Raw genomic sequence first — 17,535 nt, 5'->3', positions numbered from 1 at the left:
ACCTGCCACTTTATATACTTTGGTGGTACTTCGTTTTCGCTGAATTCGAAGGGCATAGAAAGCTTTGAAAAGTGCACTAAAAATATGTCGTGAACATTGAGTGTTGCTATAGTATTGTACATATATTGCCAAGTTGTTCAAAAATACATTGTGCAGTTACATCATTTTGCATACTATTACCATCTTCACAATATGTGTACGCACGTTTTATTAACAGCGTTTTAAGAAAAATCTTTTTTCCTTTGTGTCTCTTTAAAGTTCTGTCCAAGTTCAAATACGTTGCACTTGTTTTTGTTTTACGTTAACATTTACTGTTCCCATCCTGTTATGGCCACAATGGCCAACAGTATTTGAAAATAAAAATTAAAGACAACGCTTGTTTGTGCCCCTTCTTTTCGTCCTGTGAATTTGTGTGTTGTTACCGCCCATACGGATATCTGTCACGTCATAAAGCATTAGGTGTGGTCATTTTGTGAAATACGAGGTGTGAACATGCACAGCATGTATGAGCATATTCATGATAATATAATGTGTTAGTAGATGAACCTGCCACTTTATAATCTTTGGTAGTTCTTCATTTTTGCTCACCAGAGCCTTTATAAAGTTCTTTTTGCTGTTAAATGTTTCTGAAACCGAATTGACCCTTGGATATCTTTTTTAAAAATGGGGCTCACAATTTCACTTTTTGAGCCACTCCCTTGGAAATACGCAATATGTCGAAACCATTACACTAATTTATAGTCACAGAAAAAATATCTTTCTCACTCGCACCACATCGACCAAATGCTGTATAATATTTTACAGTTCACACAATTTTTAGGTAATTAGGAACTTGGATGCTCTGTTTAAAAGCGCCCTCTTAAGCTTCAAAGCATTCGCATGCTGACCGGATAAACTCGTAGTGGCACACCCCAGAACTATTGCGAGCGGGTATAATGACGGATGGCGTAAGCCTGCGATTGGATAAATCGAACAATCGACGTATTAGCCCCATTTGGTTTTTTAGCTTTAGCCTGGCTTCTCACTGAAGGTGGAGAAGAATAAAGCTCTTCGACGTTTACAGCTTGAAAAGTGCAAAGATAATAAAAACTGTGCCGAACACCACGGTGATAGAGTAAACGCACCGGCGACGCTCAAGAGCCGTTGTTTGAAGAAACTAAAAAAAATTGGTTTAATATATAGCCTCCATCACAACTATAAAGATAAAAACAATAAAGAGGCGTTCACAAACTGGCTCGTTTTGCACATGCAACGCCTCCTAGACGAATTATGCCTGGAACGTAAGTCGCGACCGCGCTGCCCTACCCTCTGATTTTACCCTACCCCTCCGGTACGAAAGCGAGTGCCTCTGGCGGTCGCTGCTTGAGAACACGTCTACGCACGGCTGGCTTGTCGCGAGCAGACGACATATTCCCGACCGCGCGTTGTCACCGCTCCTACGTGCAGACGACATTACAGTGGTTGCTTCATCTCTGTAGGGAGATAGCAAACTGCTAAATGAAATAAAGTACAATTTCTTGAAAATAGTTTTTTTTGCTGGAAATAAAGCTTCACGCGAATGGCAGTAAATTCTTCTTGATGTGGCCGAGGAGCGAGGAACAAGCTTTCACCTAAGCGCTGGGGCAAGAAGAACTCTTTTGACACTCCTTACGTAAAAGATGCGATTTATTTACATATATACCGTTATGACCAAACTAGGTGCAAAGGCATGCCTTTACATCAGAGAGGACATGACAAGGTGAAGGTCAGAAAGCCCCAGCCTTTCCCCAGCTACCCATTGCCACAGAGCATACGCGACGCTTATTTTATATACCATGGTGTGCGCGTTTGCGCCTCTTGCGTTTCTGCAGGACTTGAAGCGCGTTTGGATGGTACGTCCATGAGCATCTCTTGTAGGCCAAATCCATGTAGCGCCAGTCATAAGTCTGCTGATTGTAGCAGTTTTTGCGACAATTATTTGCCATCATTATTCCCACACCTTTCGTTATTGCGGAACCGTCACTCCATCTAATTTAGCTGCAATGCGGTGCTGTTGTGTACCCGGCGTCGTCTGTTCTCAACCGCCACCGCCGGCTCACCGGCTAGTCCGACAAACGCCATTGGCTGCGCTGGGGTTATCACGTGACCAGGCGGTATGGAGGCGAGCGCTCTCGCAAGGCGCCTGGTCAGAACGCGTGGCAGGGAGCTCCCTATGGGAAGAATAGCCACGTTCTAGGCATAATTTTTCTAGGAGGCGTTGGCAGATGCCGTTCACTTTTCAAGCATCACAATAATTGCTAGCGTAGCAACGGAATTCGCAATACGTTGAACAAGGATAGTATGGCATACAACCTTCATGTGCGGTAACGTTTTCAGTTCATTTCATTCGGCAGCCATCCGACGTCACAGAGCGAGGGGCCCCGTCGCGGTGGTCTAGTGGCTAAGGTTCCAGGCTGCTGACCCGCTGGTCGCGAGATCGAATACCGGCTAAGGTGGCTGCATTTTCGATGGAGACGAAAATGCTGTGGACCCGTGCGCTCAGATTCGGTTGCACCTTAGAAAACCCCAGGTGGTCAAAATTTTCGAAGCCCTCCACTACGGCGTCTCTCATAATCATATGGTTGTTTTGGAACGTGAAACCCCACAAATCAATCGATGAAATCACAGAGTGAAGCAGACATGCTCAGGTGAACCCGCGAAAATTGTGCTCAGGGTAGGCGCCTATTTTAAAGTATTTTGATTGTTCTCAGCTAAATACTTTTTTTTAACTGCGTGCCACTTGTTGGATAAAAGGAATGACGATGAAGAGAATGAATACTTCTACCCTTCTATTCACGCGCTACAGCAGCAACCCTGCGAGTCAGGCTGTGGTTTATTGCAAATAAGCCCTTTCTTTCTACTCTACGGGAAGCTCGATTTTCTACAAGTTGTTCCGATAAACATCGGAGCAGCGAACCGTGTCGATGAACTAAAGAAAATTGTCTTCCCGTTTACGGATTCAACCGACCGACTTGCAGCTTCTCAACGCCTACAAGCAACATGGAATCTCTCAAACTGGGCGCAAATCCGAGAGAGCTCAATTAACACGCATTATGAACGAGGCATAGGCAACGTTCACTCGAGAAAGCTTCACGGAATGGAAGCTTTGGATCCTCAACGAATGTATCAACGAGCTGCAAACCGACTGGAGGGTCACCGACTTCGACGTCGTCCATCTGCTATTAACCACGTACGCGAAAACAGAGTTTGATCGGGTTGTGAAATGCTACGTTAGAGCCACAACCACGTCAGCGAAGCTGATGTATAGGTTACGGCCACTTTAAGATTCCCGGAACCGTGCACTACCACCGGCAGCACCTCTTACCCATGTCACGCATGCCTCAGCCCGCCATCCACCTTCCGAAATTTGAGCTCTTGAAGTTAAATGGACAAGATTCAATGTGGATGCCGGCCTCTTCAGGAACGGTTCAGTACACTGATCCACTAGAATGGTGCGCTCACCGGTGTAGACCGGTTCGCCTATGTACGTTCGGTTCTGACTGGTGACCTGGCATCAACTATCGCCAGACTTTCAGCAACGACAGGCTGCTATTTAGAAGCCCTAAAGATTTTGAAACAAGGCTTTGTCGAGACCCACGCCATCATTCAGGCTCATATGCAGCGAATCATCGACATGCGACCCCTGCAGTCCTCCAACGAGCTTCGAGGACTTCAGTGCCTTTATGACACGGTCCGATCCCAGACGTGTGTCCTCAATACTCTCGGAGTAAAGAGGGACAGTTGCTCCGCAATGTTATACCCCATCCTGCTCAAGCCACTACCTTGCGACATCGTCCTCAACTTCAACAAGACTATCGAACACCAGCATACAGTTCACGCAGGCGAGCAGGGACAGCACAGGCAAAACCAGAAGTCGAGTATTAAGTCTTTACTGCTTTTTATTCAAACAGAAATCGAGTCTCGAAAGCAAGCAGCCCTGCACGTTTCTGTGAGAAAAGATGCGTCGAAAAGCCAATATTTTCGCACTAGCGTGGCATCTTCTTTGCGACTTCTGACAACCATAGTGTACTTGACCTCAGCCCTAAAACCAGCTCCACAGAAGAATGTTTGCTTTTTTGTGACTCAACTACGAATCCTACCGATCAGTGCGACTTTCAAATACCATTAGAAGAAGAGGCGCCTACTAGCTGCCAGTCGCTGGTTCCGCTGCACCTTCAAACAACATATGGCAAAATATTTGAAGAGAAAGGTCAAGTGTGCAAACTGCTATCGACGCTACGCGGATAAACTGTGTGACCCGCGCATGATAAAATGGACTACCGATTCTCAGGTGTTAATAAAATTGGTACAACGCAAAATAATTGACACTGAAAACTTGAAACCGAGCTTGTATTTCCACACTTCTGTTGCTTGGGCAGTCGCCAAAGAAAGCAAAGTTTTATTCGATGGAGGCAGTCAGCGCAGTTCCGTGACGACGCGACTTGCTGAAAAATTGCGTTGTCGATTACTCGGTCACGAAATTTTTTAAGTGGGCTATTCAGGAAAACGCCTTGACGAGAAGCCCTTGTCACGCATGTTTTTCATGTTGAGTCGAGTGTGTCGCTGCAAGTTGCTGCAGATAGAAGCTCTCGTCACGACGAAGATCATCCATCAATCAACCCCACGGCCAACAAAAAACTTCATCGACAAGCTCGGACAACAAGAACTTTACTTCAACACAAACCAAGCACTGTAGACTCTTTGATCGGCCGTGACTATTGCTGGACATTCATTACAGGAAACATTGAGAATTCCGAAAAAGGACCAAAAGCCGCCAAAACCTTTTTTGACTTAACGCTACATGAACCAACAGGCTCTTGCTCTACCACTACGGATTGGAACGAGGTCATTGTGCTCAAAACGGCAGTGAACAACCATAACATCAGAAGAGAGCACAACGACTTAGAAATGTCCAATGAATATGAAATGACCTGTATAGAAAACCCAGAAGCTGGTTTCGTCAAAAACGCTTCCGAACAGCGTTCACACGCAAACAAGATATTTGCCACTTTGAAGTTCCACGTGTCCGCTTCAATATATCTATGTGATGTGATCTTAGTAAGAAATCTAAGAAGCTCCTGGACCAATCTTTCAAACTGGAGGAAGAAGTGCAAAAAGCCCTAGGACTGGTGGGGCATCCACGCACCGATGTATTGTCGTGCCGTGCGAGAAACGCTGAGAAAATCATTCAACACAAGACAGACAAGAATCTCTTCATCCTGCAGAGAGCAACTTGCTTAGTATACCAACGGGGCAGGTTGGAGTCGCGCTCAGATAAAAAAAAAGCAGAACCCCCTGCTGAAAGCAGAAGTCTGCTGAATTTTTAACAATAAGAGCTACTTAGCCTGGTGGACTAGACTTAGACGGCTTACTTGGAAAGACAGTGAGTGGTCATTACTCTGTCTCTACACTGCCTCTAAATTGTGTCAGAGCTTAGCTACTAAAACATGCCTCCAAGCTCTAGCAGAAGAGGGAGCTTTCAATTCCGAAGATATGAAAGCCAGAGCAGCATGCTTTCCTGGGAACACTGCGGAGCCCTCCAATAAATGAGAACAATTTTAGGTCAAAAGTTAGCGCCCCGTGTACAATGGTCAAGCGAGAACCGGAAACTATGGATTCTTTGAATAGTGGAGCTCCACAGACAACCGGGTAGAGCTATCGTGAAACGAAATGGACCTTACAGCATGCGTACCCGCCGGAATCAAACTTTTCGCGAAAGTGTGCGCACGGGGAAGTTTGTTAGGAAAGAAGATCGGCGATGAAGAGGACGAAGAGTTCTGTCCTTCGATTCACGTGCCACAGGACCAACCCATGGAGACAGGCTGTGGTGTATTGCAAATAAACGTCTTCTTCTACTCAACGATAAGCTCGATTTTCTACACTGCTAGCGCTACCAGTTTTGCGGTACTTACCGCTTCAGTCTTCAATTTATCCAACCAGCCAGAAAAAGATGTAAAACAGTGAGGTCGTGAAAAATGTTAAAGGGCCCTTTTAAAATTATACGATGAGCAAGCAAGCAATGAGCAGCCTTTCGAGCATGTTTTCTGCACTGTCTGGAAGCGTATAAGGCATGATATTAGAATAAATATTTATTCGACGAATATTTTCGACGGATGCACAGACAGAATGAAGAACTTACGGCACATCTTTCTTGTTGTGCAGATTGTGGGCGTTCTTGCAAGCCATCCCTTGGATCATCGATCGCTTCCCGCGGTCGAAATTCCGTTTTGCGGCTCGACTTCGGCGTACGTGGATGTCATCTGCGCAGCCACCGATTCTTCATGCGTGTTTGAAAGCGCCGCGCCCAGTCTTCTCAACAGCGCCACGGCTTGCCCTTTCCATGAGCCACGCAGTACAACGTCAGTGACATCGTCACGACTGATAGTGGATGGTTTAAAAGCACACGCCACTTGCCACCCCGCCAGTGGGCACGGATGCACAGACAGAATGAAGAACTTACGGCACATCTTTCTTGTTGTGCAGATTGTGGGCGTTCTTGCAAGCCATCCCTTGGATCATCGATCGCTTCCCGCGGTCGAAATTCCGTTTTGCGGCTCGACTTCGGCGTACGTGGATGTCATCTGCGCAGCCACCGATTCTTCATGCGTGTTTGAAAGCGCCGCGCCCAGTCTTCTCAACAGCGCCACGGCTTGCCCTTTCCATGAGCCACGCAGTACAACGTCAGTGACATCGTCACGACTGATAGTGGATGGTTTAAAAGCACACGCCACTTGCCACCCCGCCAGTGGGCACGGATGCACAGACAGAATGAAGAACTTACGGCACATCTTTCTTGTTGTGCAGGTTGGTGATTCCTTTCTCTTGCCTTGCAAATGTTACAAGACTAGTGACCGATTTGCGATTGTGCTTCCGTGCCCAGAAGCATTGCTTGAACCTTTTTCTTCTTTGCTGCTTATGCTTTGTGGGGACATTGAGGAAAACCCTGGGCCTGACAAGACCCTAACGGAACTAATTCAGTTGGTTAAAGAGACAAATGAGCGTTGTATTAGAATCGAGACTAACCAATCGAGCATGTCACAGGCATTGTCTGATCTTAAGGTTTCCCATGAGACAGTTGCAACTGCTGTGGCTGACATTACCGTACGGCTACAAACAGTAGAAAAACGGATTAGCGATCTTCCAAATGTACAGCAAGAACTATCTATCACGCGCCAATCACTAATTCGCGTGGAACAAGAGACAATTGATCTACAAGCCCGGCTTGACGAGGCTGAAGATCGGTCTCGACGTGATAATGTGCTATTTTATGGCTTACCTGACGTGCCAGACGAGAAAGCGCACCAGTCAGAAGAAAAAATTATCACGATGGCCCGTGACAGGTTGGATGTTCGCTTATCACCCGATGACATAGCACGAGCACACCGAATAGGCAGATACTTGGCAGGTAAAAATAGACCCCTCATTGCTAAATTTTCAAATTCCAAGTCAAAAATGCTACTACTGTCTAAGAAATCTATTTTACGAGGTAGTGGCATTGGCCTTTCTGAAGACTTCTCTGTATCAACTCGTGAAGCTCGTAAAAAGCTGACAGAGTTTGGCATTGCTTTAAAAAAACCGTTTAAGTTGCGGTACAAAAAATTATATGCACAAAATAAATGCTATGTGTATGATGCTCGCACCAACGTCGTCTGCGAGGCACCTTCCCCACAAGTTGCCGTTTTCTCTAGCCCTAGGGCGACCAGATCAGGTCGTCCTTATTCTAACACTAGCTAGGACAGTGTGAGGGGTGGTGGCTCATCTTCACCATCGGAGCTTTCAATCCTGTATGCTAATATTCGCAGCCTTATTCCGAAAAGAGACCGCCTAAGTGCTTTAATTAATGACACGGATGCTGACATAATTCTTTTGTCTGAAACCTGGCTTTCCGATCAAATTGCAACAAGTGAGCTTTTTCAGTGCCACAAAACTTTCACTGTACATCGATGTGATCGCTCCGAAAGAAGGGGTGGTGGGGTCCTTATTGCTGTGAATGAGTGTTTTCAATGTACACTTCTGAAAATCCCTTGTAGATTAGAAATTGTCTGGTGCTACGTGACGATTTGTTTTCAAAAAATTGTTTTTGGCATTTGCTATCGCCCGCCTAATTCCAACGGCTCTTTCTGCGAAGAATTACATGATTGCCTAAGTCATATTTCGGCATTAACTCCCGGTATTCCAGTTTTTCTTCTAGGAGATTTTAATTTTCCATCAATCCAATGGTCTCATCCATGCCCGTTTGCAGAGCCTGCTTCAGCTGAAACGAGTTATTTCCTAACCACTTGTTTGGATTACAATCTATCTCAATTAGTGCGTATTCCCACCCGTGTTACTCCTAGCACATCACACCTACTAGATTTGATACTCACCTCATCACCAGATATTGCATCTGAAATAACTCACTTGCCAGGGTTGAGTGACCATGACGTGCTACATTTTTCCATTTCTGTACCGAGGAATAGAAGGAGCAATCGCTTTAAACTTATAAAGGATTACAATAAGACCAACTTTGAGGCTATCAACACCGAGCTTTCCTCATTTCTCGACAGCTTTTGTCTTTCTTACAATGATGCTACGGTCGAGAAAATATGGACGTGTTTCAAAGACAAAGCACTGCATCTAATAAAAAAGCATATCCCTGTAAGGAAGGTTTATCATTCATCCAACGCGCCATGGTATTCAAGGTACCTCAACCGGCTGTCTAACAAAAAAAAAAAGGCTCTTTCGTGCCGCCAAGAAATCGTCATCTGCTGATAAGTGGTCCACTTATACAACCGCGGCAAAAGCATACTCCAGTGCATTAAAAGAAACTAAGTTTAAATTTTATAATAATACACTTCCGTCATTGCTCCAAAGCAACCCAAAACGCTTTTGGAATGTCGTGAGAAACCGGGATAATCTAACTATAGCTCTTACTGATAAATCTGGCGAGTCAATCCCAAGCAGCCAGTGCGCTTCCACACTTAACACTGTTTTTGCCCGTTCATTTTGTGCTACTCACCCTGACATCTGTCCACGTTTCACTGCGCCTAGCTACGTTCCCATGGAACCCATTTTACTTGACTCGTCTGGTATCCGCTCCATCATTAACAATTTAAAGAGATCGTCCTCGTGCGGTATTGATGGCATCACGTCGAAATTTTTGCAGGCTACCGCCGAATATAGTTCCATCCTACTAAACCTTATTTTCACGAAATCACTGAACAGTAGTTCCTTACCTAAAGACTGGAAAACAGGCAAGGTGATACCACTTCATAAATCCGGTGACACACACAACCCTCAAAACTATAGACCTATTTCCCTGACTTCAATTCCTTGTAAGATTTTCGAACACGTCATTTTCTCCCATCTGGTCAATTTTTTAGAATCGAATAAGTTCTTTCATAGTAGTCAGCATGGGTTTCGTAAGACATTCTCATGCGAAACACAGCTAGCAACATTTTGCAATGATCTTCACGCATTTCTAGACAATGGTTTTACAGTAGACTGCATATTTTTAGATTTCGCCAAGGCTTTTGACCGCGTCAGTCACCGCTTACTCTTATTTAAACTCAGCCAGTTAAGCATTGATCCCCTGGTTTTCAATTGGATTCGAGAGTTTCTATCCAACCGAACGCAATATGTCAGCATTAATGATAAAAACTCTCCTGAAGTACCGGTTGACTCAGGCGTACCTCAGGGCTCTGTTTTAGCACCATTACTTTTTTTAATATACATCAATGATCTTCCTAACCAAATCACAAGTTCCATCTGTTTATTTGCCGATGATTGTGTTTTATATCGCAAGATTGAAGGCCCTAATGATACCCTAACACTGCAGAATGATCTTAATAACATTTCGACATGGTGTAAGCTCTGGGTTATGGACCTTAACACGTCTAAATGCAAAACAATGAGAATTTCCCGTAGTATTTCAGCATGCCCTAATTATTTACTGAATAATACTTCACTTGATCAAGTAATATCCTATAAATATCTTGGTGTGCATATTACTAACAATCTCTCATGGAAAAGACACATAGAATACATTACATCGAAAGCTAACCGCATGCTTGGTTATTTAAAACGTAATTTTTCCTTAGCTCCCCCGAAGTTAAAGCAACAGCTGTACATTACTTATGTTAGGTCTAACCTTGAATACGCATGCTCCATATGGGATCCTGGTCATGCTAGTCTGACAAACATAATTGAAAATGTGCAAAATCGAGCGGTCCGTTTCATCCTTCACAACTACCATCGAACTGCCAGTGTCACTGACATGAAACGAACACTTGGCATTCCCCTTCTTTCTTCTCGTAGGAGGTTATCCCGTCTTTGCCTTTTTCATAAAATATATTATCATAACAATGAGTTGAAGTCCCGATACATCACATCCGCATCCTATATCTCCCCACGTGTCGACCACCCTTTCAAAGTTCACGTACCATCACAGCGCACAGTCACCTACTCATATTCATTCTTGCCAAAAACATCTTATGAATGGAATCACCTGCCTGCGTCACTAGTCGCAATCAGAGACCCTGACCGTTTCCGGAAAGCATTAACGAACACGCTATAAAGCTGCATCACGTTCACAAATGCATTTACAACACACTGAAACTGCAATTTACTTCTTTACCACCTATCTCTGTACAGGTCTTGATCTCAACAAATTTTTTTTTTTTTTTTTTTTTTTTTTCCTTGCACTGATGTTTTCTTTTTGTGTGTGTAACTCGATAAAATTTGCTTTTTCATGTATCATTTTTTTTTTTTTTGAACATGTGTATTTTATTTTTTTTTTTTTTTTTTGAACATGTGTATTGAAAAGGCATCAGTCGATTATTTTTTGTGCAACATGCACTGACATTCACTGTGATTGCGACGTCAAAGTGTATTTTTTTCGTCCTATTTTCTTTTGTTAGTTCATGTATAAACTTATCTAGTTTGTTTCCTTTTGTGCTCTATCTCTTAGTGCCACTTTTTCTGTGTATTCCTTATAGTGTTTTCATTTACTTCAGCCCCTCCCCTCTACAATGCTTCTTGTAAGCCCTGAGGGTACCAATAAATAAATAAATAAATAAATTTTGTGGCTAACATTGCATGTTAATTTATGAAAAATTAAGAATGTTGAGCCTTATTTGCAGTGCACCTGCATTTCGCGTCTAGAGGGGACATAAGTAAATTAATGTTTCCAGTAATGCTTGCTTCTTATTTGCATTACAGTGAAAAATTTGAGTTAGTATCTATGCTTGCAGCCCCACCGTGACGTTCTAGTGGAGGTACTCGCCTGCTGACCCACAAGTCGCGGGATCAAATTCTGGCTGCTGCAGCTGTATTTTTGATGGAAGCGAAACTGCCGTAGGCCAGCTTGCCGAGATTTGGGTGCACGCTACGGAACCAAAGGTGGTCAAAATTTCCGGAGCCCTCCACCACGGCGTCTCTCATATTCATGTGGTGGTTTCAGCACGGCAAATCCCAGATATGAATTAATCATTAGTATCTACGCTTGCTCCACGATTCACACTTCTGAATCTTAGACCATGTAATCAATGGTAACATACACTTGGTGGCTGGAATAGTCATGGTGACGCCCCGCCGCGGTGGTCTAGTGGCTAAGATACTCGGCTGCTGACCCGCAGGTCACGGGTTCGAATCCCGGCTGCGGTGGCTGCGTTTCCGATGGAGGCGGAAATGTACCCCGTGTACTCAGATTTGGGTGCACGTTAAAGAACACCAGGTGGTCTAAATTTCCGGAGCCCTTCGCTACGGCGTCTATCATAATCATATACTGGTTTTGGGACGTTAAAGCCCACATATAAATCAATTAATAGTCATGGTGACACCTGAGGTACGTGGGAATGCCGCCTTTTTAAATTGTGAATGTTATTATTGCTAAGCGTCAAAGTTTTAGGGCTGTTCGTCTGGACTGCAACAAACGTCCATTTGCTTTTTTTTGTAAACGAAGTGTGCGCCAATAGGCAACATCAAGACTATTGACTCTGCGGGCGACGCCGCTCCTGTCTTCTTCTTTTCGGCAACCACAGGAGCAAACAATTTTTATGGCCCAGCGGCGGTGGTCTAGTGGCTAAGGTACCCGGCTGCTGACCCGCAGGTCGCGGGTTCGAATCCCGGCTGCGGTGGCTGCATTTCCGATGGAGGCGGAAATGTTGTAGGCCCGTGTACTAAGATTTGGGTGCACGTTAAAGAACCCCAGGTAGTCGAAATTTCCGGAGCCCTCCACTATGGCGTCTCTCATAATCAAATGGTGGTTTTGAGACGTTAAACCACACTTATCAAACAATTTTTATGAACAGGATGGCGATCCTGTGGAGCACATGTTTGGGAACACGCGTCACAAGGCGATCGCATTTTGCAAACACTGTTGGCAGTGTCCCGCGATGCCAAGGCCTACGTTAAGTTTCGTTCATAATAGCAGCGCACGCGCCCTTCTTCATCGCTTGTCAATATCACGGTTGTTACTATTGTTACTGCATTGACAGTTCTACTGAAAACAGGGGTGCGTGAAGTAAAAAACACTTTAACGCACTCTTTATCTTCGAAAACGCATCAGCTTGGTTCGATTGCCAACGCAACATTCTGTGCTAAACTTGGATATTCTCAAACAACAAGATCATGTAACATCATGCGTTACCCTACGCTCTAGTACCGATGCGTACCAGTGGTCGCGCGCCCTTTTCCTCCCCGACGTGACACGGCGCTTTTGCCGCGTAGGGCGTGCAGGGCACAGGTGGGCTGCTGCGCGGGGCATGCTGATTCCATTCGTTTAGTGCCGCACCACGGTGCAGGAGCTTTGTGCACAAATTCATTCAAAAAATGTCTTCAAGCTACCGCTAGGACAGGTCACGCCACCTACCTCTGAAAAAAAGACTATTAAACTCTTTTGGCATATTTCGCAGCACTCTGGAAGAGCTCATCGCCACTTTTTAAGACGACAGCATCCGTTATTTGAGTACGGCTTTCAAAACCGGTGCCAAATCTATTCGAACGCTTTTTGTGGAAGCTTAAGGACTTGAGTTTGATAGGAATGGAAGCGTCAGTTTGGAAGTTACAAGCTAGAGGGCACACGGTGCCCACCTGATGGATTCGAGATGGTTGTCCAAAGCGCAGCCGTCTTTTTCGGTTGCTCGAATGCCTCACCGGCAAAGCTTGTCGTGCACAAAAGTCTGCTCTCGAGCGGACGGTGACGGCCAACGGCCTACGGCACAGCAGTGCTACCGCTTGCTTGCCGCTTGCGTGAGCGGGCCGTTACACGTCATCACACAGTTATATACCGGTCTCAGCTCGATAACGGGCTCATCATAAAAGCGGGATTGAAGCACGCATACTCAGGTACGTATGTTCCGCTTACCGTTCCGCTTACCGTACACGCGCTATTTTTGAAATTTACCGTTACCTTGTTAGCGTGTGTTACTTTGTGCACGTAAAACTTGGTAGCTGTTTTTGAAGCCATATTGCAAGTGATTTTTGCGTTGTTGTTGAAAGATTTCTTTGTACGCAGCAAACAACTGTTTAAACTGGCTTCACTTGTCTTCAGTTAGCTTAGACGACCGAGTATTACGTTATATCAGCGTAGTTTTTCGGACAATTTCCCATTTTTAACGTCTCTAAGCATAACTAGAAGATTAATGTGAACAAATCGGCAAAATAAATGTTCCCGCGTTTAGTGCATGCTTCATATTTATGTACTTTTACTGTTACTGAAAGAAAACTTGTACGTTGCTTCCAGTGGCGGCACAGACAAACATTCTCGTTTCATTTTTCTTTTCACTGTATTACTTATTCCTCCTCCGATATTCGGCGCCACCATACCAGCTAAGGCACGTAAACCATGTAAATGCTATCCCACTAAACTATCAGGATCTGTCCGCAACAAACGTCTGCGGCACGGTAACGCTATTCCCTAAACCTCCGCTATGACGCTTAGGGTAAACTATAACTGTCTGCTGTGTCCGTTCGACATGGCAAGTACATGTTACGCGTCCAAGTACTCTATCTACAGGAATACATTGATCCAGCTCATTACACTTAGCTAAAATGTGGATACGGCAAAGGATGCTGCTCGTTGACTACTTTACAGGAAACTAATGCGCACTATGCGTTGCAGCTGCGGAATTGTTGACAACTCTAAGCACAACATAAATGCCGTTGTTATGGCGGCAGCTTCCGTTTGCTCCATTCTTAGAATATGATGAATGACGCACACTCGCGAAACACGGTAACTGCACTGCTGGTCGCAAAAATTATAGGCAAGTCTATAGCATCTCTCACGGCAAGTCTGGCAGGCGTATGTTAGCAGCGTGTGCCTAGGAGGTAAGCGGCAACAATTCCTGCGCACTTGGAAAAGCGAGTTTAGTCTGCGCGAACACGGGCCCCTCGCTTACTTTAAAATCGACCACTGCCATCCCAGCACGGTGACAGGATACCAGCAATGTAATTGAGAGAGAGTTAACTGGCTGTGGACGTCAGATCAGTGTCGAGAAAGTGTGACGCGACAGCAGCTGAATGAGCCGCAAATCTGGATGCCGCGTTCGCTCGAGCGTTGCTATCCTAACGTTTTGAAGGAACATTTCGAAGAATTACACATGTAGAAAGGTCTGGTCTAGTGGCATTCCTAGCTGAGCGAATTGTGTAGATGTTGAGAGGAAAATCGTTTCATTCGAATATTGCAATCTTGGAGCAGAAAGTAACTTACGTGTTAGTGTTGTTAGGAGCTCTGTAATATGCACCCGCAGATAAGTCTTTTCATTCAGTGGATGATTCCCACTACTGATGTTAGCATATTGCTGCTAGCGCTTTCCTTTAAGCAGTGCAGTTTTAGGGTATGGCCAGCGGCCAAAGAAGACGAAGTTGCCATTGGACACAAAATATTTAACATCTTCCTCAGTTCGATTTCAACACATAGCGATATTCATTTATACGTGTATGCATATGACATTGCTTTCTTTGCGACAAACAGTGTTCTGCAATCAATTTATCACCCATTATAGAAAAACCTAAACAATATAGAGGAATGGCTTGAAAAAATTCGAATGTCTCCAAACGTAAAACAAATACGCGCTTCAAGCGTTCTCCTCCAGGGTTCCTGTCAACATCTCCCTGATGTATTGCACAGAGCAGATTTTCCAGGTGGATTCACTCAATACTTAGGCAGTATAAATAACAGCTCGTTAAATTGGAAAAGTCACATTGATCACATTGGGTCCAAAGCAACACGAGCCATGGGGTGGTTACGCAAGCTCAGCAACATAAAAACGGGGTTGTGAAGAAATAAATTGGTAATGGTGTATAAGATGTACATTCGTTCTATCATGGAATTCGGCTGTGTCTCATTTTCGGGAAGTGCGACTTATAAAATGAGACAGCTAATACTACTAAAAAGGGAGGCTTTACGACTGTGCCTTGGACTGCCCAAGTTTGTTGCTAACAATGTGCTATACATGGAAGCGCGTCTACTGTCATTGTTGAATAGATTCAAAATGCTTACTATCCAAACATTTTTAAAACTATGCACTTTTCCCAAGAGAGCATCATTTTATGCTTTTAATAAAGAACCAAGCTTATTTTTGAAACTTGGTTGCCGTGATTCCGTTGCCCACAGATCATGTTCGTTCAAGCGCTGCTAGAACAACTGAACGTCAAAATCAAACATATTTCCTCAACAAGAAACGTTAATTTAGACGTTCAGATAGAATTTGAGAATATTTATCCGTCTAACAGAAAGCAAATACCATTTCAATATTTGAATGATCGGATGCAGGATCACTTGGCACAAGTGAACATGAACAACCTAATTGCGACTGATGCATCCGTATCAAATGAAAAGGCTGGGGCAGGTATATTGTCACGTTCTCTTGACCGATCCTTTTAGGTTAGACTCCCAGATTACACACCAATATTCATAGCGGAATTATTTGCTATTGTACTGGCAATACGGAAAATTCTTTTGGGCGAATCGGAAGCAGTCGTAATTACAGATTCTATTTCTGTATGTGCTGCTCTGTCTTCAGGAGCCAACTTAACACTTATGCACATGTTTCGATAACTCATACCGACAAACCGCAACTGTTATAGGTACCAGGCCATCGTGGCATATATCTCAATGAAATGGCGGATGCACTAGCCACAGTTTGTCTCAGCGGTCCCCTTATCCCGATTTTGCCTGATACGGCTTACGCGACAGCAATAAGGTTTAGAAACCTCTGTTTGCAAGAATACAACTGCTACTCATTGGATAAATTTCAAGATTTCGCACATCTAAGGTGCCGCTGGAATAGACAATGGTGCGCAACACGGCAATTGGAAGCTACTTATACAAGATTGCGTTGCAGAATTCTGCAACTGAATTATTATTTGCATAAAGTTGGTCTAAAGGCGTCACCTTTACGACAGATTTGCTAATAAATGGAAACAATAAATCACTTCTTTTTGTTCTGTCACCGATATTCTTATCAGCGGAAAAGCTACCTGGTCCCTCCACTTGAAAAATTAGGATTAGAATTAAATGTGGCAGTAATTTTATCGTTTGGCAATATTAAATTCGGTTATAGCCACAGGGACCTCTGCTCTGCGGTATATGACTACATAATTGAAACAAAGCGATTGCCATGTTATACCGCCAATATATATATATATTGTGAGCGCTGACTATGTACTTCATCTTCATCTGTATGACCAAACCATTGTAGTGATCATCATCGTATGTCACGCGGGCCGGCTCTCTGGCTCGTGCGTCTGGATTAAAAAAGGATAACCTGGTTGCTGCCGTACCGGACGTGGTCTCATAAGTGGTGGAGCGTGCTTTGGTTCCCATGTCCTCCTGCTCTGCCCGTCACCCCTGGAACTCCGATCTGGTCCACGGTTGTGCCCTCAAGCAACAGCTATGGCAGAACCCAACCCGCCCGCTGCTGCAACCGCTCCTTCTCAGCCACTTAGGCTTCACTACACCGTGAGTACCTCTCATCGAAACCCTCCGGTATTCTCCGGCCTTCGCAACGAAGACGTCGAAGAATGACTCGTTAGTTATGATCGAACCAGCGTTTGTAACTATTGGGACGAGGCGCACAAACTGCGCTACGTTCCTTTTTACCTCGATGGCGTCGCTAAAACCTGGTATTACAACCACGAGAGCGGCTTCTCCAATTGGTCGGCCTTCACGGGGTCTCTCCGTCAGGTATTTGGCACGTCTGCAGAATGTTCTGTAGTAGCGAAACAGAAGCTCGCAAACCGCATCCAAGGGGACGAGGAATCGTATACGTCCTACATTGAAGATATTCTGGCTCTCTGTCGCCGAGCACAAAATGACATGACGGAGGCCGATCGCATCCGACATTTACTGAAAGGTATCAACTCTGTGTCCTTCAATGCTCTCGTGATTCAGAGTCCGACTACCGTCCGGGACATCATCACTACATGCCAACGCCGGGACGACGCGCTTCATTCCGTGCGCCTTCCACACGCCTCCTGCGACACTCGCTTTACCAAAGAGCACGAATTGCGGGCCCTTATCCGCACAATTGTCAG

The sequence above is a fragment of the Rhipicephalus microplus genome, chromosome 6, assembly GCF_043290135.1.
Source record: "Rhipicephalus microplus isolate Deutch F79 chromosome 6, USDA_Rmic, whole genome shotgun sequence".
In the NCBI taxonomy this organism is placed as follows: Eukaryota; Metazoa; Arthropoda; class Arachnida; order Ixodida; family Ixodidae; genus Rhipicephalus; species Rhipicephalus microplus.
Note: the sequence above shows the minus strand (reverse complement) of the source record.